We start from the raw sequence: 23,246 nt of genomic DNA on the forward strand, positions 1-23,246 counted from the left end.
AATCAATCACTCTTTTTGTGTTACATTAGGAGTCATCATCAACTCTGCCCATCTAGTTAACACATCAATAACAATGTAAAATGTCTGACAACCCTCACTCCACATAGACCTCAGTACATCAATAGCTATTTTCTTCCAGAGTCTCTCCGGTATGCCTGTCAGAACCATAGGATACTTCTCACTCACACACACTTTATTGCAGTTAGTGCAAAGGATACAGTTTCTGGCGCTTCTTTCAATCTGTACGTCACATCCTGGCCACCAATAGGTATTCTTTATTCTGCGTTTAGTTTTCACAATTCCTTGATGACCTTCGTGTCCAAGATGTATCACTTTCTCCCTGATTCCCTCAGGCGGTATCAACTTATATGCTCTCATCAAATAGCCATCTTGAGTACATAGTTCATCTCTCACATTGCAGAATCCTTCTACTCCTGCTTCTCGTATTTTATTTTCACTCAAATCACCTTGCTCTAGGCTTCTGACAGCAAGCATCATTTTAACATCTTTAGTAATTTCTTGGCGCCATTCTTTCTTGAGGATTCATATATTTCACAAATCATCTCCTCTTCTTCCTCATCCTTAGATTCATCATTGTTTGTCATTCTTGAAAGGCAGTCTGCTGCGTAGTCTCTCACTTCCGGGATATATGTTGTACATTCTTGTAACCTGGATACCCATCTTCTTATACTGCCTGATACTTTGGCAAGACCTTTAGTTGAGAATACTTAAACTAGCAGTTTTTGATCCGTATGTAGGTCAAAGTTGATTCCCCACACAAAGCTTCTAAACTTGTCTGCAGCCCACCTGATGGCAAGAGCTTCTTTTTCTATTGTTGTATATGCTTTTTCTGCTCCTTTTAGTAAACGAGATGCAAATGTTATTACATACTCTTTGCCTTCACAAATCTGTGTCGAAACAGACCCTAATACTACATTGCTTGCATCTGTCGTGATCACTGTACGTCTCCCTCACTCATAATTTCTTAATGCTGGTGCTATCTTCAAAACATCTTTTATGTATTGGAATTCATCCTCGCATCCTTCATCCCACGTGAATTTCTTATTCATTTTCATCATACTCCTCAGAGTAACTGTCTGATCTGCAACTTCTCAAACTTAGAGTAATATTTGGGCATACCTAAAACTGTCCTGACCTGTTCCATGCAAGTCAGTGTGACCATGTCTTCTATTGCATTTGCTATATCCTTCTTGGGTGTGATTCCATCCTTCGAAATTACATGTCCCAAGTATTCAATTTCCTTCCTCTTGATCTTATATTTTTCTCTACTGAGTGTCATTCCTACATCGCGCAATTTCTTAAACACCCTCTCCAAACTTCTGTCATGTTCTTCCTCTTTGTCGGCGTATATCAAGATATCATGTTGGAAAAAAACTACGCCTTCCTCTCCATTAGATTCGCTATTTTTTTTTTAAATACTGAGGCTGTCGATATTAAACTAAACAGCATTCTGCGGTATTGGAACAGGCCCTCTGGTGTGATGAATGCAGTTAGATGCCTCAACGCCTTATGCAGTTTCACTTGATAATAGGCAGCAGTAAGATAGTGTTGAAATATTTTTATAGAACCCATGGTCGAAATCAACTCCTGGATATTAGGTAAAGGGTGTCTTTCAGGAATTACACACTTATTTAATTCTCTTAAGTCAATACACAACCCAACCTTTCCTGAGCTCTTTCTCACCACTACTAATGGGGACACCCATTCCGATGCATCAAACCTTTCTATTAATCCTTGTTGTTCCAATTTACTGAGTTCTAACTTCACCTCATCTCTCATGGATATCGGAACACCCCATAGTTTCTGTGCCACTGGTTTGCACCCCTGTTTCAGTACAATGCGATGTGTGAATCCTTTCACACAGCCAATCGCTCTATAAATTTCAGTTTGCATTTTTCCTTTAATTTCTGGTGATTCAATCAAGAAAACTGATTCTGTTGCATTCGGATCCAGGCGCACTTTAAGTAATCCCCGATGTGCCGAGCTAAGTAGCGGAGATGATCCTTTATTCAAGACGTATATGCGTCCTTCAGCCCATCTGTCTTTGAACTCTAGCATAGCCTTGAGCCATCCAATAAGGTCAATGAGCCGCCATATGCTCTTGGCTTAATATCAACTTCATGTAAATACTCTGTTCCGAATTCTCGCCACGCTACTTCTGGAATTACTGTGTATTTGGCTCCTGAATCTAGCATCATAATTATTGCGTTCCCATTTACTATAATGGTGGTCTTTGGGCTGTCAAACTATTCATCTTCACCTCCTACTGCCGACACACATTCTTCCCCTTCATCACTATCCTCAATTCCAATCCAACTTGTGTTGGTGCCTTTATTTCTCCATCATCTAGCCAGATGACCTTTCCTATTACAGTTTCTGCATATTATTCTTAGAGCAGGGCAGTCTGGGCTATTGGCCCAGTGGAATCGCATCTGTAGCATGTTCTCGATATATAGTCCTTCCTCTTCCTCGTTGACCACTTCTACCACGTTAAAATTCAGTGCTGTGACCTTGACCACTCATTGTTTCTCTAGCATCCCTGTTCTCCCAGTTGTACCTGTTGAATCTGGGTTCTCTATTATCGCCATTACTTCTCCTTCTCATGTTCTGATTAGTTACACTAGCAATCACTTCTTCACTGGATAACTGCAGTGTATTCATCGACAAAGTCTTTTTAACTGTAACCTCCTTCACTATGCTTTCTAAATTCTTCACACATTTTTCGGTGTGTTCCACCTCTTTGGCCATTCGTAGAACCATCACTAAAGGTGGGTCATCTTCGGTCCACAGTTTCTCTCGTACTTTGCTACTATTGCATTCCAGCATAAATTGATCGGTCTTTCTTCCAATTGTTGATTGAATTTACATGTCCTGGCCAACTTCCTAAGAGCTGTGATGTCTTGTTCAACCCTTTATCATTCCTCCTGTATCCTCTTTCCAAACTACTATCGTTCTTCAAATCTCTCTTGACCAGCTGGCTCTAGGCAATGTAAAAATAAAGATGTGTTTATTTCCACACTGTAATTTGTGACACATACTACATTGGCATTGTACTCAAATTTTTTCAGCCATTTTTTCCATGGAAATGCAGGTTCACCGACTTCAGGTAAAAACATTGCAGGCGGAGGGACACTGTGAATGGACATGTCTTCTGCTCCAATGAGATTGGCCGTTATGGTATAATCACTGTGGCAGAGGTTCACCTAAGTGCTAGGCTATATGTGATTTTTTAAATTGTTTTTATTGGCTTTCTTCACTTGACTCTTAAGTACTCTCTTGTCTTTGCATTGGAGTTATTAATGTGGGTTCCCACTCTTTCTATGCTTGATGGATTCTTGTTTATCCTGCTTTTTTTAAAAAATATTCAGAAAATGGGAAGAGGATCCTGTCTCTATGTAGATGCTGTTGCAGTGCCTGGCCCCTCAAAAAGGATGTACGTTGTGTGAGAAATCTCACGTTATAGGGTCCTTTCTTCTAACATTGCCCAACGGCCGGAACAGCATGATGGGTTTCCCGATTTAGCATATCCTTTTGTATACTGTGCTGCGTACACCGCTTTACTTAATATTTTGCAGCAGTATGGGTTGGCGCCTCTCACCTGTGTGGTTCGGAATCTGCTGCTCCTTTGTCGCAATGCTGGCTCAACTGGTTGCTGCAGGAGATTCACACAGGTCCTTCTCGCCACTTAAAGTGTACACGGAGGCCACTTAAAGTGTACACGGATGCGGGAGGAAGTTAAAATGAACTTTATTGTATTAAGGTAAGTAGATATCATTAAAATGGGATGTGAAGAATGCTGCCTCTGCCGATCGCCAGTTTCCTTTGTCTCTCCAACCGGCCTCTTCGCCTTCTCTCTGTTCTCAAATCGAATCTCTTCCTCCTTTGTTCTGATGTTCTACACAATACTACAAAACCCCACTCTGCCTGTAGAACACAAACTCTCCTTAAAAAATAAAATAATAAAGTTACTCAATCAGTGCTTCAGGGGATTGTGAAATGTGTGTCTGAGTGTTTGGTGAAAGGACCTGAACGAAGCATATTGCTACATTGTTGCTGTCTAACTTGCTGTAGCTATGAACGCAACGTAGTCTGTCTACAGCATCACGTTAAAACCACCTGCAGGAAGTGGAGCGACACAGAGAGTGCGTCTGAGTGTTTGCTGTTCAGTGGTCACATAAACTCATTTTCTTCTATCCTGGTTGCACAGGGGATTACCATTGACCCACCAATGGTCTACAGATTGCAGGTTGGAAACCACAGATGACTGTCTGAGAGGAAGCTCTACTAAACTGGAACAGCATAATCCTTTATCACTAAAGAAATCTACTGACGTGCCAACCTACGCAGACTGTTCGGTCTCACTAACCCACGCGGATCCAGAGGACTTGACAGAACACGTGGGATCTAACCTTATTTCGGACGTGTCGATCTGGGCCCCAGTAGTGTCCTCAGAACTCGCAAAGGGAGTACGCTTATCTTTGGGCGGTCCGACTATGCAATCTATTCGTGGATCTCCTTTTTGCCCGCAAGGCCTGTAGGAGGTTAAACTCTTTAATGTTCTTTTTTCCCAACCAGCATCCTCTGTGCTGGAGGCGGACAAGTTCTCTACTATTTGCCATGGCTCGCCACCTTTAACGTATGCCCATAACTTTTTTAATCAGTCGAGCCTGTTGCTACACATTGTTCATCCCCAACTACTGAGTTGAGGCCTCCAAGTAATTTTAAAGAGCTTTCTACTATGGGTCATAATCTGCAGGCCCAGGAGGAGCCCATAGTAGAAGCTTTTTCCTTTCCAGTTCTGTCCAGGATATTGGATACAATGGATTCTGGGCACCACATGAACATGTATGAACTAAGAGAAGTTCGATCCTCACTAATAGACTTGCTTGCCAAAGTGAACTTTATTGAGGGTTGTATTGTGGCACTGAGTTCTCAAGTGGGTAATATGCAAAAATGTACTGCTTGGTGGTGTACCACCCACAGTGAATTCAGTGTCTGTTGCTAGTAAAACCTCTGGGGGCGATTCTTCTTTGTATTCTACCAACATAAACATGTTTTGGGGCCTAGAAGAGGGAGAGGGGGCCAATGGTCAGAACTTCCTGCATAAGATCCCTCCTCCACATGCTATAGGAGCCCTTGAAACTATCCACCTTCAAGTAATATCAAATGAAGAGTGTGGGGTGGCTCATCCTTCTGGGGCGACTACGGCAGATGCTTTAGAAGTGCCTATGGTGGTTGGCCAGAGAGGGAGGAAGAAAGCCAAGAATATTACTAAAACTAAGTTGACATCCTCCAAGAATAACAGAGGTTCCCTGAAATATTTACAACCCTTGAAGGCAGAGTCTGAAATATTCTCTGATGAAGGTGAGGATCAGGATGACCAGATACGGGCACCACGATCTAAGATGGGGGGTGCCTGTGAGAAGGGTAGGACCCTGCTACCGAGGCCAATACAGTCTGATGATCCTCCTTCTTCGGCTTTACAAGAAGTTAACAAAAAATCCTGGATGACAACATATCTCTGTCCAAAGAAGTTTGAAGTTCCTGAGGCGGAATTGAAGATTTCCTCTCCGACAACCTATTCTATCAAATCTGATGAGGAGGCTCTTCAGGCCTGCCCTCTGGGGAAGCCTGATTCTTCAACAGAACTGATGGGGACAGCAGATATTGGTCAAGTAGCCACGGGTTCCCGTGTGGCTTTCCACCCTGTCCCTAAGAAACAGGATCCTACGGTTCACTCATTTGAGCCAGTTGAGGAGCCAGCCCAATTATTGGGTGGGGCCCCACCGAGATTTCTTAACAATGGAAGACCGAAGGGATCTGGGTTGGGGGGTCTGTTGTCAGGGATGGCTAGACTGCCGAGGGCTACCCCTGGAGGTTCTACTTTCTGATTACCGGAGAGAGATTAGGTCCTTGAGGTTGGGCCGGTGTCACTGCCCGGTGGTATGACTCCTCCCTTGTGGGATCAGTTGAGTTATGTATGCCTGAGGTGTATTTTCAAGCTTAAAGAACTATATCCCTTTAATCGACAATACATTCTGACTCTTTTTGGTCAAATAGTTAGCCTCCAATCACTTTCCTCTAAAGATATTGCCAGAATCTTCTTCTTCGACTTCCTTCGTGTTTATATGGTGAAAATAGGCTTCTAGTCAAAACTTGTTTACAATCTAGTCATGGCTGAGGCTGAATGTCTAATAAATGACTGGCCGCAAGAGATCCCAGACCCACTTTCTCAGGGTGGAGATGGTGGTTTTTAAACTAACGCATGTAAACCCTTGAAGATAAATGTACAATTAGTTGCTTCGAACAAGACCAACAATGTTTTACCATTGACGATTAATCGTCATGTGACGTACGATTGGTCTCACATTATTGCACCAATACAATACAATCCACTGCAAAGGGGCAGTTGTTGAATTTCTCTGAGGTTTGTGTCGTGGAACACACGTGGGTTTAGCCTTCTCTGCTTTAATGACAAACTTTGGTCTGAGACTCATACTTAATACGAATTCAAGAATCTCTTTTGATTGATATTCCCTCAGTCGACAAGGTTTACGGTCATCTGAGCCTACGAGGAAGGGACTAAATGGTCGACGATATGGTGGATTAATTTCCGCTTGACGTATTTCTCCTGGTTCAAATATTGAGAACATTTGTGTTGGTCACCCTGGATGCAAAATAACATGGTTTGATCCAGCCATACAAACTTTTAGAGTGTTGATTGTTATAAATGTTTATTTTAATCCTGCAAAAACTATTTTCACAGATTTCTTAGCAGCCATCATTAATGATTTTGGTCACCATGCTTTGTTACCTAATGTGTGTTTTGTAATCTTGGGTGATTTTAACTCTGAATGTTAAGACTCCAAGTGGTATCTCTTGGGGTCTTATAGGTGTTTTTCCGAATCTGCTAGAGCTTGAGGGCTGTTATTTCATGCCTGTTTAGATACTTTGGACCTGATTCTCCTAAATGGTAATCTTCAAGATGATGTCCCTCCTAGATATTTGAGTGCCCGTAACAAATCCACCTTGGATTTTGTATTTGTGTCTTCACTCTTCTTTAATTTTATTGAATATTTTAGTGTGGAGTCTGATACTGCTAGGGATCACTCGTGTCTTAGGGCTGGTTTTGGTGGCATCAGTTTAACTGGCTCGCCTGACCAGCCCATGGACGCTGTCCAAATAAATCCTCAGAATCATTTAGTCATGTGGAAAACTAAATATGCCTATTGGTTTAATGCCAGTATTGGTCAGGACCTGCCTGAGGGACGTTTTGTAGACCTGTGTCCACGTCTATTTTCACCCCACTTTCAGAGCACGCTTTTTGCTCTGATGCCAGCCTCGCATCTTACAGGGTACTCTTGCACTTTGGCATTCACACATAGGTATAACGCGAAGTTTGCGAAATAAAGATGAAGATGAGAAGGAGATATTGGGAAAACCTTGAAAATGAGTACGAACTATAGCCAAGCTCAAGCTATCCTATAGGAACGGGATAAAGGGCCATTGTGTCTTGCTTTTACAAAACGATGCAGAGATTATGCTTCGGGCCTAGTCTTCTCGACGAACGGCCAACTTTTGGAGACTTAGTCAAGGGGAGGGGGAGCAACTTCGCTACAACATCAGTCTATCTCAGGCCCAGAGTGGGAGGACTTCTTTAGTAATTTGTATGATTTTGCAACTTGCAAAGAGGAATGTTTATCTGTTAAATTGGGGTTCTCCTTAAGTGAAGAAACCTGGGACCTGCTAGATATTGATCTAGCAGGTATACAAACTGCGATTAGGAGGGCTAAGTCCGCAAAGGCCCTTGGTCCTGATGGCTTATCCAACCTGACATTAAAATCAGAACCTCTCTTATGGGCTGAGGTTTTATTCCAGTTGTATCACAATGTGGTTGGGCGGGCCACGTGTCCGGATACTTGGAGGGAGGCTATTGTCGTAGTAATATACAAAAAGGGAGATGATGGCAATCCCCCTAGCTCCCTTTTGGAATCCTCGTATGAAATCTTCTCCAGCTTTTTATTGCATGCTCTGGAGAGATGGGCTACCACTGCCAATAAGCTGGACTGTAATCAATCTGGTATTCGCAAGGGTACAAATACAACCCTCAACTGTTTGGTTCTACAGCTTTTGGAAACCAGGTGTTTCAAACAAAATGCACAATCAATCTGTCATTTCTTGACATTACCAAATCTTTTGATTGCGTGGATCACAATAAGCTATGGGGGATGCTTTGGCTGTGGGGCTGTCCCGAGGCTATGGTTCTATTGCAATTTCGTTATAAAGATTTGAAGATCAAGGTCAGGTTGGATAAGAGGGGTGGATATTCAAGGTGGATCTCTGTGGATTGAGGTCTACAACAGGGATGTGTTCTTGCCCTGTTCCTTATTAACTTGTATGTCTTGGGAATCAGGGCTGTACTGAAGGGGCCAGGGGCAAATCCACCGTGGTTGGGCCAGGTCTGTATCCAGTATCTTTTGTATGTAGACGATCTTGTTTTACTTGATTAGGCAGCAGTTGGATTACAGAAGTCCCTCCTGTGGGCTCATAGTTTCTTCAGGGAACTGGGCCTGGAGATCAGTGTCACGAAATCCAAGGTTTTGATCTTTAACCTAAGAAAGATCTTATCGAGGAGATCCAACATTGGATGGTATATTGAAGGAAAGAGGCTACAGGGGGTTCCTCAATTGAAATATCTTGGCGTGACCATTCGATCTAAATGGTCCACGTCATCTGCAACTAATGAATTGAAAATAGGAGAAATTGCAGCGGCAGCCCAACTTTGGGCACTTGACACACAATTTGGTCGCGTTTCAATGGTACCTGCTCTTAAACTGTATGATCAGGTGATTGTTCCGAAATTAATTTATGGGCAGAGGTCAGGGAGGCCAACCTGGATTGGGCCAAGGAGGAGGCCTTTGTGTGAAAATGATTTCTGATCTCCCAGGAGGTATTCCTTTCCATCCGGTAAAACCCATTTTGGGCATTACTTAACTTAAAACAAAGGTCGATTGGAGAAGAATACTTCTTCTGCAATCTATATTGTTTCCTTCAGCATCCACCATTTTTACTCAACTCAATGAACTGTACATACAAGACAATTGTGTGGCTCTTAGAACTTGGGTGAACTCTGTTGACTGTGGTGGCTGATAAATGTATTTCCTTGGAGGATCTTGACCATAATCCAGGCAAGGCCAAGAAGCTTTTATTCGAAGAAGATTGGATTAAAAACAGGGATCATCTCTGTTCATATAAAGCGTTTGAACACTTCTATACGGATATTAAACCATTCAGTGTTCCGCAGAAATACCTAACCAAGCATGCCCCACAATACCTTAGAAACATTTGGTTACGTATTCAATTGAATCTGTCCTACCAATGATGCTGTAGGTGGTCGGGCAGGGTTGCTGTTGCAAACTAAGTGGTGAAACCTTAAAGCATTTTATTATTGACTGCTCAGTTTTAACCCCTCTTCGGTAAGAGAGTTTTAAATTATATTTTATTACTCACCAACTTTTATCCTGGGAAGTTCTGTGATTGAATCTATTAAATAATCCAAATGATAGGCTGCTAATTAATGTAATTAATCTATTGAAGTTGTTTTTACAGTTGTATGAAATTTGTTTGTCTTAAATGAATTTTATGTTGAACTATTGGACAATGTGTATATGTGTGTAAAGTTTGATGTACAAACTAATTCACTCAATAATAAAATAAAAAAATAAAAATTGTGGTCCTCACCATCTGAGAATATTTATAGTGATTCAGATAGGATCAGGGCGCTAAGGGCATACTCACTCGGTCATCAGACTCTAAGCTAGCCATTGAACGCCCAGTACCCCTGGTAGTTTATTGGACCAGTCACACCTCCCAACACAATGGTAAAACCCTCAGCAAAACACTTTGCCTAACCCTCGGGTAATCTCAATCTTGAGTGGTTTACTTTCAGGTAACTGAGAACCACGCAATTTCAGGAACGGTGCATCATTGTGAGTTGGAGGCTGCCACCCCATCTGGTGTAAAGTATCCCCACAGAGCTTTCTCATGAAAAAAAACTTATTTCAGGGACACATTAATTTCCTCACTGAACTGAGAACCCAATTGCTCTTCTCAGTTTCCAGTCACGCTCTCCTCAGACCCCTGTCAGTCACCAACTTGTCATTCTCTCTTGCAGTCATTGGCTCTGTTGTTTGTCAATAACAAGGGGGGTCCTGGGAGACTCTCTGCCAGACATGAGTCCTGGTTACTCCCAGGAACCCCCCCTTGTTAATTTGCATATTTAAGTAACTTTGGGTCTCACCCTAAATTACTAGGGGAATCCAGACGTGGACCCCTTGCTCACTATTCTTAGAGAGGCACAGCTCCACCCTACTGATGAAGTCCAACCAGACCGTAACCCTTGTCTGGGGGTGCTGTTGGTACTCTTGTTCAGAGGAGAATTGCCTAGCATTTCGGTGTTGGACTGCCCCAGGGCAGGACAAAGACTGATATGTTTGGGATATTTCTTCTCTGTGAAAGATAGTGAGCTAAAGACTCTGGGTAAGTCTCTCGTAACCAAGTCTGTCTGGCAGAGGGACTCCCAGGACCCCCCCTTGTTAATCTGTTGTTTATCATTCACCATCTCCTAACCATGTTTCCTCCACTTTTACAGTGTCCCTGGATACCACACTGCCTCCCAAGGTACAGGACCAATCACTGAAGTCCAATGCTAGCTGTCCAATGAAAGACCAGCAATGACCTGCTTAGGTCCAGGAAGTGACGAATCTGGAGGTTTCCTTGGGGGAGCCACCACCTTTTGAGGCAAGGGAGGCGTGCTCGCTAAGCAGAACCCTCTCTAGGCTTTTGGGAAAGTGGGACCTCACTGGGAGTGACTCCCCACCAGGCGACAGGGACTCCAGATCCGGTAAGGAACTCCCAACAACTGAGACATTGGGGGGTCATTACGAGTGGGGCGGTAAGGGATACCGGGCACCATTAAGGAGACCGGTGCCGGTAATCCCTTACCGCCCTACTACAAGGTCCCTTAGCGGGTCCCTCCAGTAACGCCTGGTCTGACCAGGTGTTATGGACGAGACCCGTTAAGGGGCCATGGCGCAAATAACGGACTCCACATACGCGAGCCCGTTATTTGCGCCTTCCCCGTTCCCATTGAGCCCTCTGGGGCTCAATGGGAACCGTTATTGGTGGCAGTCATGGCGCAAATAGCCGTTAATGGTGGCAGTCATGGCGCAAATAGCGCCATGACTACCACCAATCTCGGAATGAGGCCCATTGTCTGCATATATGGGAATAACAGAAGTGGATCTAATTGTCAGCTCTGGAACTCCAAATACTGTAGAAAGTGAATTGGAACAGTTGGCCCAAGGCAATGCTGGCCTCTCAATCTGCTTGACAGTTAAACACAGCCCTTTGGTATCCGGTAACGAAAATAAAAGGACTTCCCCCTTGAATGGAGGAGGAGAAGTGATACACAGGGGCGAGCCACCAACGTAATTGAGTGGCAGATCCATGCTGCTGTGCGGAGCCAGCTGTGGCGCGGAGAAGAATCCGGAAGGTGGTCTGTATGGAAACTCGGAGAGAACGAGAAACGTGTCTGACGAGGCACAGGGCTGTGCAGAGTAGGCGAGGTTGAGCAGAGCTGGCCCCGAGGGAAGGCGTGACCACACGTGGTGGGCCTGAAGCCTAGGAAACCACACCTAATCCAGCGAGCGAAAGATGAACTAGTCATCCGCTTGCACTACGCAGAACTAGAGAGAGAGCATCAAAGTGGCGAGCAAAGAAACACTCCTGCTTGTCTTTAGGAGAAGACATCCATGAACTGGTAAGAATGCCAGCATCACTGAGTTGAAGCCACCTCGCTGGAGCAGGACCTGCTACGGAGGAGGTACGCAGGTTGATCACAGTAGTGGAGGGGGGGCACAGACACCAAACTGTAAGATCGGGAGGAACATGGAAGCTAGGGCCCTACGAGGGACAACAAGGTCTAGAGAGGGAGACAGACTTAAATACTACGAGTGGCTACGGGAGCCCTACAAACCAGAGTCTTGGAAACAGCCAAACAGCTGAAAGCTGCACACCGAAATCAAGAGAAATATATATTAGGAGGGGATACACATACCCCTATGAGTCAAGGGAGAAACTATAAGCTAGACAATCAAGGGAGCCTAGAGCACCTTCTAAAGCAAGTAAAGCATCATCTTAAAGGGAAACCGGACTCAAGCAAGACTGGAATCGTGTGGGGGGAAGCCCAGGGACTTGATGGAGGGGTACAAGAGAAACAAGGGAAGCCAGATGGGTGTTTTACTTTCCAAAAAGTGCATGGATATATTGCTCATTTTTCTCCACAGTATACCAACTGAAAGACAACCTTGAATGCTGGGAGATTATTCACACAGACACACTCAGGTTGTAAAATGGCTCTTATATGGCATATTTTTTCAACAAAAACATACATAAAGCATAAAAACAACTAGAAAAGTAAGTAATAAAAGTAGTTTAGAAAAAATACATCACTGTTGATACGGCGTTAAATAATGCCTTCATCTCGCCAGAAAAACTGCTTTGGAAAGCTCACCCACAGGTCGACAGAGAGATCTTTATATCAACAGGCCTGGCACGATGCGTCCATCTACCAGCAAACCTTTCTCTCTGTCCGACTGTACTGGCAACTCCCTTTTTAAGCCATTGCAAACGCATGATCGCATTTTCCAAAACCTTCTGGCATTTTCCAAGTCTATACCGATTCAAAAGTTCCCATGGACCTCAGGACAGAGTGACCCATATCAACCCAAACAGGCAAAGCTTTTTTTTTCTAATGAAAGAAGCACAAATAACTTCATTCCACAGCAACGTTATCAATTACTAGACAGCACCTGGCTCAGTCTTAGCCGTCTGTGCTTGTAGTTTCTCTTCAACGTGTCCTTGAAGCATTACAAAATAACATAAGCACTAGACAGTACTGAAAACATGTTTACCAATGGAAAAAAACGAAAAAGAGTTTGCATCAAGTGCAGCTTCCACTGAGGCCTGAAGCAAATGTCCATTTTAGCTCTGGGCGCACTGTACACATGCTCTATATTTCTGTAAAAAGTGCACATAGGCGCTATGGTTTAGTCAAAATCATTACAACCCACCCTTGGACATTTGACTTCCGTAACTGGGTGGCACTAAAGTCTGCTTCCGAAACCAATTAAACATCATAACTAAGTTAGGAATACATTGAATACAACAACACATTATAATCCTGACAATTACACAAATACAAACTAATGTGTAATGCAGAGTTCCTCCAACATCGGGAATCCAAGAAAATAACCACTGCCACCAATAACCTTGTGATAAAATGTTACTTGCTTTGTCAAGTGATTCAAATTCATTTTGAATGTGGTTTTGCTCAGACTGGGAATGGCCACTCAAGTTAAAACAACATATTCCTTCAAACGTGTTACAACCTAAATTATGTTTTAATAACAAATAATCAATAGCAGCTCTATTCTACAAGCCTGCTTTTCTCATAGCTTGGCTATCTAGATGCAATTATTCTAAGGCTTGAGAGGTATGATTTAATCCTTTCACTACTAAGCATGCTAACTTAATCAAAGATTTATAGCCCCCACCAGCTAATCCCCACACTCCCACCAATGAATATGCCAAAGCTAAGACTTTGGTTTCTGATAACAGATGTACATTTGAATCAAAGGGGATAGCCTTATAGATTCAAAAAACGATATTTTGTTTCTATGTAGTGCTGGCTGCAAAGGAAACATCATTAAACCCAATCGTGTTAAAACACATGGTCTTCCAGAAATGTTAGCTGGAATGTATGTCTAAGTAGTGTTACCACACAGAAAACGCCATCCTACCGGACGTTTTGCATGATTTAAATGACTAGCAGCTACAACTTTGATTACATAACATGGTATTTTTAATGTTGGTGCATGTGCTTGAAGTACTACTTCACAACTGCTTTTCAAACACAGTTCTATCTTCAATTGTTGACACTTGCTAACCTTTTTAGGATTACAGGTCATCATATAACAGATATCCAATTGGGTGATATTGTAAGTCACTATCTGCATTAGGTTTCTCCATCTTTGTTTTTTTTTGCCTTGCAGAATCTGCAATATTCATAAACTGAGAATAATTGCTGCACGTCAGAATCCTCCACCAAAGAAACATTGTGCTCAATTCCAAAGATCTGTCTTAAAATTGAAGCAGGTGGTGGCACTGCTACTATACAGGTGGTCAGCAAGTCTCCTGCATTGTGCACGTCAATCAAAAGAAATGTGAGATGTTTAAAACACTTTGTGCGAGATATGCCCACATGTTCTCGGTTTGGGCCATCATAGGTGACTACTTTTGCCATGATATCTCTTGTTTAGCTGGTGTCGTTTTATTTTTTGGGCTCTTTTCTCCAGTATTCTTAATGCTTTACAAATCCGGTTCTACGTGCCTGCTGGTACTGGTGCGTCGGCATCAGGCGACATCCAAACATAATTTTTCAACGTCATAAGAAACACATTGGTTGGCTGTGTTAATAAGACATCTTGTGTTTGTTGCAGTGTTTCGTTTGACCCTTCCAAATGGAGTCCTTTTAGTATCACAATTACACCAGCCAGGCACAGATTCTACAAAAAGTAATTGGAAAAAGGACATATCAGTGTTGATAATCACTCTTCTCCAGCATGGGGTCTGGCATGGATTCACATGCTCATGAATATTCCCCGTCAGGCTGGGAATCCTCGGTAAAGAAAAAAATCAGTATCAGTTTCGTTTCTGATCTGTCTTTCGTAGTAGTAACCAATCACTGATCTCTGCGTCATACTGACCACAGCCAATGACTGCCCTCTACCTAAGCCCCGCCTCTGGCAGCCATCTTCAGATTTTTACTGCACGTTCAAGTGTTGGGAGTCCTCGTGCTTAGCTCTCGAGCTTTTACTGCGTGTTTCGCGCTTTTTCAGGTGAATTTTCACATTTTTCCGGTTAATCGAGCCTCAAGCTCCACCGTTTCTACTCCCGTTAACGGCTACTCGTTGCGGGATTTTCCTACGCCCCTCAAGGGTGAAGATTTCATCAAGTCAACTTCTTGGATGATTCCAGAAGATTCGCGGCCTACTTCGAGATGGCCCAGGATGCGAGTTCGTCGCTCGGACCCAAGCTGTTTCGCAGCTGCCCTGGATGCGGGCTACAGAATGTGTTTAAGGAAGACGAACATTCGCGATGCCTCTACTGTCTTCATGGGGACAAGACTCATGTAGAGAAGGACTGCCAGTTCTGCAAGAACTTGTCGGAGCGGACCATGAGGGACCGTCGATCCCGTCTCGCAAGCTGGTTGGAGAAGGGCTCGACGGGTGAGAAGAAGAAAGGGTCCGAGCGGGCTTCTAAGTCCTGTGCGGGTGCCCCGGCGACGGGGGCCCAACACCAGGCCAAGCGATGCGAGTCCGCTGGCTCCGGGAGCGCCGAAAGGTCGGGCTCTTCGGTCACCAGGCAGGGCGCCCCTTCCCCGGCACTGTCAACCACGAGCCAACGCTCCGGTTCGGGGAAGAGAAAGTCCGAGACCCCGGGTAAGCTTCGGGAGAAGCCCCGTCCGATCTCCGAAGAGGGGGAGCGGGGCGTCGCCCCTCCCCCGAAGCAGAGGGCCCGGGACGCACCTAAGGTGGTGAAGGCCCCTACCCAGCAGGCGAAAGCCTCTCTCGAGGCTATCGCGGCGACTCTGGCCAAGCCGGCAGAGACACCGCCAGCAGAGACCGCCTCCGGGACTAGAGTTTCCCTGCCGCCAAGGAGGGAATCCTCTTTTCAGCCCATCGTCGTGGCCGCCATGATGGAAGAAGCGAGGGGGGGCACGGTCCCCTCCTTGAGCTCGGAGTCAGCCTCGGAGGAGGAACTGACAGAGGCCGTGAGGAACCTCGAAGTCCAATTCGAGAAGGTTCGATCCCGTCAGGAAGATCCTCGGGAGATAACCGAGGAAGACGACGATGGTGAGGAAGAGCAGCCTTCCCTTCCGGCGCAGCCGGATCCTAGACCTCAGGATGGCTCGGCGGCCATCTTGTCTGCCATCCAGTCCTTATGCTCTGAGATAAGGACGAGATTCCCACGGCCCAGGCCGGAGGACCCGCAACCTGGCCCGTCGGGAAGTCCTCAGAACAAACAACGGAGGACCCAACCCTCTCCTCCGCTCGCCCCCGTAAGGCCTACAGTTTCCTCCTCATCCTCCCACGAGTCGGGAGATGAGGGTGCGTTGGGCTCGACGACGGGTTCTGAGGGCGACGATGACGGAACAGTTCTCCCGTCTCCCGCCGCACGGGCCTCGCTGCCCGACAAGATTTGCTCATTCCACGCCATGATCGCCAGGGCGTCCGAATTGTTCCAGCTCTGCCCGGAGGAGCAGAGAAAGGAAGGTTTCCTCTATCAGCGCCGGGAGGCCAAGAGGAAGACGGTCATCGCAGTGCCCCTAATCGATAACATCTGGGAGGACGGCCTGTCGGTTCTCAAGAACCCCTCCACGGCACCAGCCAAACGGGACCGGTACGAGAAGAAGTACCGGGTCCCCGAAACCGCTCCCCTGTGCCACAGGGCCCAGCCAACGCAAGACTCGGTCGTCTCGGCGGCGGCGAAGAAGAAAGTGGCGGGGTCAGGAGCCTCGATGTCGAATTCCCCGCCGGACGGCGAGGGAAAGAAGTTGGACGCCATGGGGCGACGGGTCATTTCGTCGGCGGCGACGACGATCAAAGCGGCCAACGCCCTGGCGATTGTGGCCCGTTACGACAGGGAACTCCGGTTTAAGCTGGCACCCATATTGGACTTCCTGCCCGACGACAAGAGTTCCGAGGCCCTGGAAATACTGCAAGAGGGCGAGGTGGCGTCGGACCACGCCATAACGGTTGCAACCGATATTGCCGATACCGGGTTCTGCCAGCTGGGCAACAGTGTTTGCCTACAACGACGGGATTGGCTCCGGGCGGCCGACTTCCGTCAGGACGTCCAGACCAGGGTGTTGGACATGCCGTTCGACGGCACCAACTTGTTCGGGAAGGCTGTGGACGAATCCCTCCAAGCCATAAAAACGGACACGGAGACGGCCCGCGCCCTAGGAGCCCTTCAGCAACGACGGCCCTTTCGGAGCTCCGGAGACAGACAGGGTGCCTCCAAGGGATCCAGCGGTGGCTCGTCGTCCTACCGCTAGGTGGCACGCTCCTCGTCTCAGGAGGCCTACAGGGGTCGCGGCAAGCAGGGAGCGTCTCGCCGCCGTCGGCAAGGTGGCCAGGGCACCAAGGCCACCACCTCCAAGCAGGACTGAACCGGCCGTGGTCTCGGGGCCCCCACCGAAGCACCCCGGTGGGAGGCCGGCTGACGAACTTCGTCGGCGTGTGGAAGTCCATCTCCACCGACCGTTGGGTGCTGGATACCCTGGCAAGAGGACACTCTATCGAATTCCTGAAGAAGTGCCCTCACGTTCCACCTGTGGCCAGGAAGGAAAATCACGTCCCGCAACTGCTGTTGGAAGTACGGGCGATGGTCAGGAAAGGCGCCATCGAGCTTGTCCCGAAGAGGCTCCGGGGTATACTCAAGGTACTTCCTCGTCAGGAAGAAGACGGGCGGCTGGCGCCCCATCCTGGACCTTCGTCGTCTGAACAAATACATAAGATCACAGAAGTTCAGGATGGTCACCCTCCAGCACGTACTGGGGCAGCTGGAAGAAGGCGACTTTCTATCGTCGTTGGACCTGGAGGATGCATACTTCCACGTTCCCATCCTCAAAAGTCACCGAACGTTCCTCAGGTTCGTCGTCCAGGGACGCCACTACCAATTCAGAGTACTGCCGTTCGGATTGCAGTCGGCCCCCAGGGTCTTTACCAAGTGCCTAGCACCAGTGGCGGCGCGGCTGCGCCTGCAGGGGATTCACGTCTACCCCTACCTGGACGACTGGCTCATCCGCTCAAGGACGAGGGAACTCGCCGTCGAACACACTGCGAGGACCGTCCAGCTACTCACAGACCTGGGATTCGCCATAAACTGCCCAAAGTCCCACCTGGTGCCGTCGCAGGTGGCCCTGTTTCTGGGAGCGAAGCTCGATACAGTGAGGCGCCTGGCGGCCCCGTCGGAAGAATGGACGAACACCATTCTAGGCAGAGTCCAGCGCCTGCTTGCCACGGACGTGGCCAGGGTGAGGTCCATCAAGTCCCTCCTGGGGATGATGTCCTCTTGCATCTACCTGGTGCGCCTCTGCAGACTACGGATGCGCCCTCTTCAAGAATTTCTCGACGCCCGTTGGATACAGGCGACGGGCACCTTCGAAGGCAGGGTCCCCCTCAACGAGGTGTTCTGGCGGGTGATTCAGTGGTGGGGCGTTCGAGCGCACCTCACGGCGGGCAAGGACTTTCAGACGCCGGCGTACCAGGAGACGGTGACGATGGACGCCTCCCTGGAAGGTTGGGGCGCCCACACCGGAGATCTCCACGCAAGAGGCCTCTAGCTCCCGGAGGAGAGGCTCCTGCACATCAACGTCCTGGAACTCCGAGCCGTGTTCTGGGCTCTCAAATCGTTCCTCCCGTCGCTCAAGGGCAAGGTGGTGCGGATCTTCACGGACAACACCACGACGATGTTTTACATACGGAAGCAGGGAGGCAACCAGATCCCCAGCCCTATCCAAGGAGGCACAGGATCTGTGGCACTGGGCGGTCGCCCAGGGGATGTTCCTGGTTCCCTTCCACCTGGCAGGAGAAAGCAACACCATCGCCGACTCGCTCAGCAGGGAGCTGCGCGCGTGTCACAAGTGGGAACTGCGCCAGGATTAGGTGGATCAACTCTTCCGACGATGGGGCAAACCCCAAATCGACCTGTTCGCAACAGCGACGAACTCGAAGTGCAAGAGGTTCGCCAGCAGGTTTCCCCAGCCGAGAAGCATGGGCGATGCGTTCTCGTTCCCCTGGGACGGCCTATACCTGTATGCGTTCCCTCCGTTGCCGTTGCTGCTTCGGCTCATCAGCCAGCTCAAGAGGTCCCGGTGCAGGATGATCCTCGTTGCACCGGCGTGGCCGAGGCAGATCTGGTTCCCGGACCTTCTGGACTTGTCAACGTCCCCTCCCATCAAGCTGTCGGCGGACGCGGACCTTCTCTCCAGAGAAGGAGGCGCCATCTTCCATCACGACCCGGCGTCGCTGAACCTGCAGGCTTGGCTCCTGCAGCGCTAGAGTTTGGAGGCTACGATATACCGGCCGATTGCAGAGAGGTTCTTGCAAAGGCCAGGGCGTCCTCGACTCTCAAATGCTACGGTCATAAGTGGAAGAGGTTCTCTATCTAGTGCCGAGCACAGAAGATCAACCCCCTACGGATTACGGCCCCTCAAGTGCTGCCGTACCTGCTATCGCTGGCAAAGGCTGGGCTGGCCCATGCCTCCATTAAGATTCATCTGGCGGCGATCTCCAGATATACCAGAACCACAGGATGGACGTCCCTGTGCTCCCATCGACTGGTAAAAGAGTTTATGAAAGGACTGTTCCGGTCGTTCCCGCCGGTGAAGACCCCGGCCCCGGCGTGGGAACTTAACGTGGTGCTGACCAGGCTCATGGGGCCCCCAATCGAGCCGATGCACTCCGCACCGATGAAGTTTGTGTCGTGGAAGACTGCGTTCCTGGTGGCCATTACCTCCGCACGACGAGTGGGAGAGATCCAAGCCCTATCCTGCAAAGCACCGAACTTGACTTTCCATGCCTCGAGGGTGGTGCTTAGGACGCACCCCTCCTTTATGCCCAAGGTGCTGTCGGACTTCCATCTTAACAAGCCCCTGGTGTTACCTGTCTTCTTCCCGTCTCCTTCGTCGCCAGCCGAGAGGACTTTGCTCTCGCTGGATGTGGCTAGAGCGCTGAAGTTCTACGTGGATCGCACAAAGAGTTTCCGGAGGACATCACAGCTGTTCGTGAACTTTGGACCTGTGAATCAAGGGAAGGCTCTCTCGAAGTCTTCTATTTCCAGATGGCTCTCTGGCTGCATCATGCACTGTCACCGGTTGGCTAACCAACCGCTGCCAGGCCGTCCGAGAGCCCATTCGACCAGAGTGATCGCTGCTACTACAGCGTTCTTATCTGGTGTGCCCCTGCTGGACATCTGCAGGGCTGCTACGTGGAGGTCGACGCACACCTTCATGAGATTCTACTGCATTGATCGGGATTCCAGGGAGCAGTCCAGGGTCGGCCAAGCAGTGCTGCGCAACCTGTTCGCTTAAGGTGAGCCTGGTGAGGAGGTAAGAGATGCTTAATGTTGAGTTTTTTGTATTGTTTAATGTTGAGCCTTTTGCCACCCCCCGTGGTTGTGCATGTGTGTACTGCTATTTATTCTTATATTCATGAGCATGTGAATCCATGCCAGACCCCATGCTGGAGAAGGAACAAGTTACTTACCTGTAACTGTTGTTCTCCAGCATGGGTCTGGCATGGATTCACATGCGAACCCTACCCCTCTGCGGCTCTTCACTTGGTCATACTGCCACTTCACGTGCTACCAAATCTGAAGATGGCTGCCAGAGGCGGGGCTTAGGTAGAGGGCAGTCATTGGCTGTGGTCAGTATGACGCAGAGATCAGTGATTGGTTACTACTACGAAAGACAGATCAGAAACGAAACTGATACTGATTTTTTCTTTACCGAGGATTCCCAGCCTGACGACGGGGAATATTCATGAGCATGTGAATCCATGCCAGACCCATGCTGGAGAACAACAGTTACAGGTAAGTAACTTGTTCCTTAAATAGCATTTGTCTGCTGGCACATAATTCCATTTATTTTGGCCAGGCTGCATCACCAAATCTTCTTGGTCCCTCCCGGACGCTATGACTTCTCCGGTACCAGTGGGCCACTTGGTTTCTCTACCCACACCTTTGCATCGGGTTCCATGCTGTCTGATGAGCCAAAACCACGGTCACCACGAGTAAATAACACTGTAGGGGGCTCCCCCTTTCTGATCATGGACAGTTTTACAGGTCTGACAATCAGCTGGGCTATCATGTCTCCTACATGGATAGGCAGTATTTGTTCTCCACTGTTCATTAAAATGAATGAAAATGTTCTGGTGGAATCTGTATTCCAATCCCAGTTTCGATTACTATTCTGCTTCGGAGTTCTGATCTCTTGGTGAGAATGTTAGTCTACCCCTGCTGATTCTGGGGTTGCGCGGTATGGAGCTAAAGCATCTGGTGTTATCTTCCAGTATAATAGTCTCTACAGCTGAATAAAGTTGCATCTGTAATGCAGATGTTACCATTTGTATTAAGAAAGTTTCATATTCCGTCAATGGTCTGTTGTTTAAAGTTTTTACAGCATCAAACACACCATCACGCCAACCTGTCAGGCTACCATCGACTGATTTGCGCAACTGTTCTTTCAGCAAGTCAGTCATTCAAATCAGATGCTTCGGGGGATATGGTACATGATGGAGCCATTCAATGTTCTTTTCCTGACAATATTCCTGAATCAACTTGCCTTTAAAGTGTGAGCCACTGTCACTCTGAATTTGCAGTGGCATGCCACAATACAAGGTGATCTGATGTAACAATTTAATAGTGTTCAGTTGCGTGGCTCTCTTACATGGTAATACCATCAAATATCCAGAATTTGTGTCCACAGTTGTGCATGCATACTGGCCACCTATACTAATTGGCATAAGACCGACATTATCAATCTGCCAGATTTGCCCTGGCAACATGCCTCTTCGTAAAGTAACCTGGGCAGTGTGAGTGATGGGTCTATGCTGCTGCTACTTCTAAAGGGATACTAATCCCCCGAGCTTGTTCCCACTTGCAAGTAGCTTTCTCTCCTATGTCTCCACATTGTTGGTGAGCCAACTTGCCCAAACCCTCAGAGGAAATCTTGTTGTGTTTGTCTGCAACAGAATTGAACCAGTGTTCTAATGAGCCAGTAGTACAGTGTGCATCCACATGATACACTGTTACTTCACTTTATTGCATTTCACAGATATCTTGCCACAGTTCCTTTCCCCACAAATCTTTGGAATGAATTTTCCACCTATTCTTTTGCCATGTCGGCAGCCATGTAGCTAACCCATTAGCCACCAACCTTGAATCTGTGTACAAATAACACTGACCTGGTATTTCTTTATTCAAAGGTTGATAACACTGCATAAAGTTCAGCAAACTGCTCTTTCCTTTACCTGACGTGTTAGGATCTTTTTTGTCTTGGGATTATGTGACACTGCTTTCCATTAACGCTCAGTTCCTACATAACGGGCTGAGCCATCGGTGAACCAGGCATGTTCTGTCCTACTGTGAAATCCCTGTAAGGTACTCCCCATTTCACTGGCGACTCATGCACTTCTGTCACTTCCTGCGGTATGTAGTCTACAGGTGGCACAATAGTTCATGTAATTTGGCAACTCACTGTTTCCTGATTGTGCTCTGTCTAGGATATACCATTTCCATTTGATTATACTGGCTTCTTGAGCGTGTCCCATCCTGTGTGTTTTAGGAGAGCTCAACACCCTTTGCGTGATCGAGATTTCGGGCCCGATACGTACATCATGACCCACTGTCATTTCCTCAGTATCAACCAGAGCCCAACAGCTTGCTAGCAATTGCTTCTCAAACGGAGTGCATCTATCATCAGCCTGAGGTAATTTGGGACTCCAAAATCCTAAACTGCTTTCGATCTTAATTTTGTCATAGGCTCCAGTTAGCATAATTCTCTTATACTGACACATTCAACTCTCTCTCTCCTGATTTCAAAGGCCACAAATCAAGCACGCACTGCAGTGTCTTTTGCCAAGTCAAATGCTCTTTGCTGCTCCTCGCCCCACTCAATTTCGTATTTCTTTTGCGTCACTTTGTAAAGTGGTGCCAGCATTTTCCCTAAGTGTGGCATATGCTGGCTCCATAACCCAAACAGCCTTATGAACTGCTGAGCTTGTTTCTTGTTCACAGGTGTGGTAAACTCGGGTATCTTTTGTCTGGCTTTTTGGCACCATCTCATGATGCCCATTATGTCACTGAATTCCCAGGAATACCACAGTCTCAACTGGCCTTTGAATTTTATTAGGGTTAATCGCCCACCCTTCCTTCTTCAGTGATATCTTCCACACTGATTCCGTACACTTTGCTCATCCTTGCCCTGGATCAGAATATCATCAATGTAATGTGAAATCTGTATATCGGGTTTGCATGGTATGTTCTGCCACCAGCCGGTGAGAAATGGTTGGGCTATCTAAGTACCCCATAGGCAA

General features: G+C 47.2%; 1 protein-coding gene across 1 annotated transcript in view; it reads left to right on the top strand.

The window, feature by feature from the left end:
• LONP1 (lon peptidase 1, mitochondrial) overlaps positions 1 to 23,246 on the top strand; it is a 1,004,634-nt gene that overhangs the window by 772,474 nt on the left and 208,914 nt on the right. The gene's annotated exons all lie outside the window — the stretch shown is intronic.

The sequence above is a fragment of the Ambystoma mexicanum genome, chromosome 1p, assembly GCF_040938575.1.
Source record: "Ambystoma mexicanum isolate Mex_15411 chromosome 1p, UKY_AmexF1_1, whole genome shotgun sequence".
In the NCBI taxonomy this organism is placed as follows: domain Eukaryota; kingdom Metazoa; phylum Chordata; class Amphibia; order Caudata; family Ambystomatidae; genus Ambystoma; species Ambystoma mexicanum.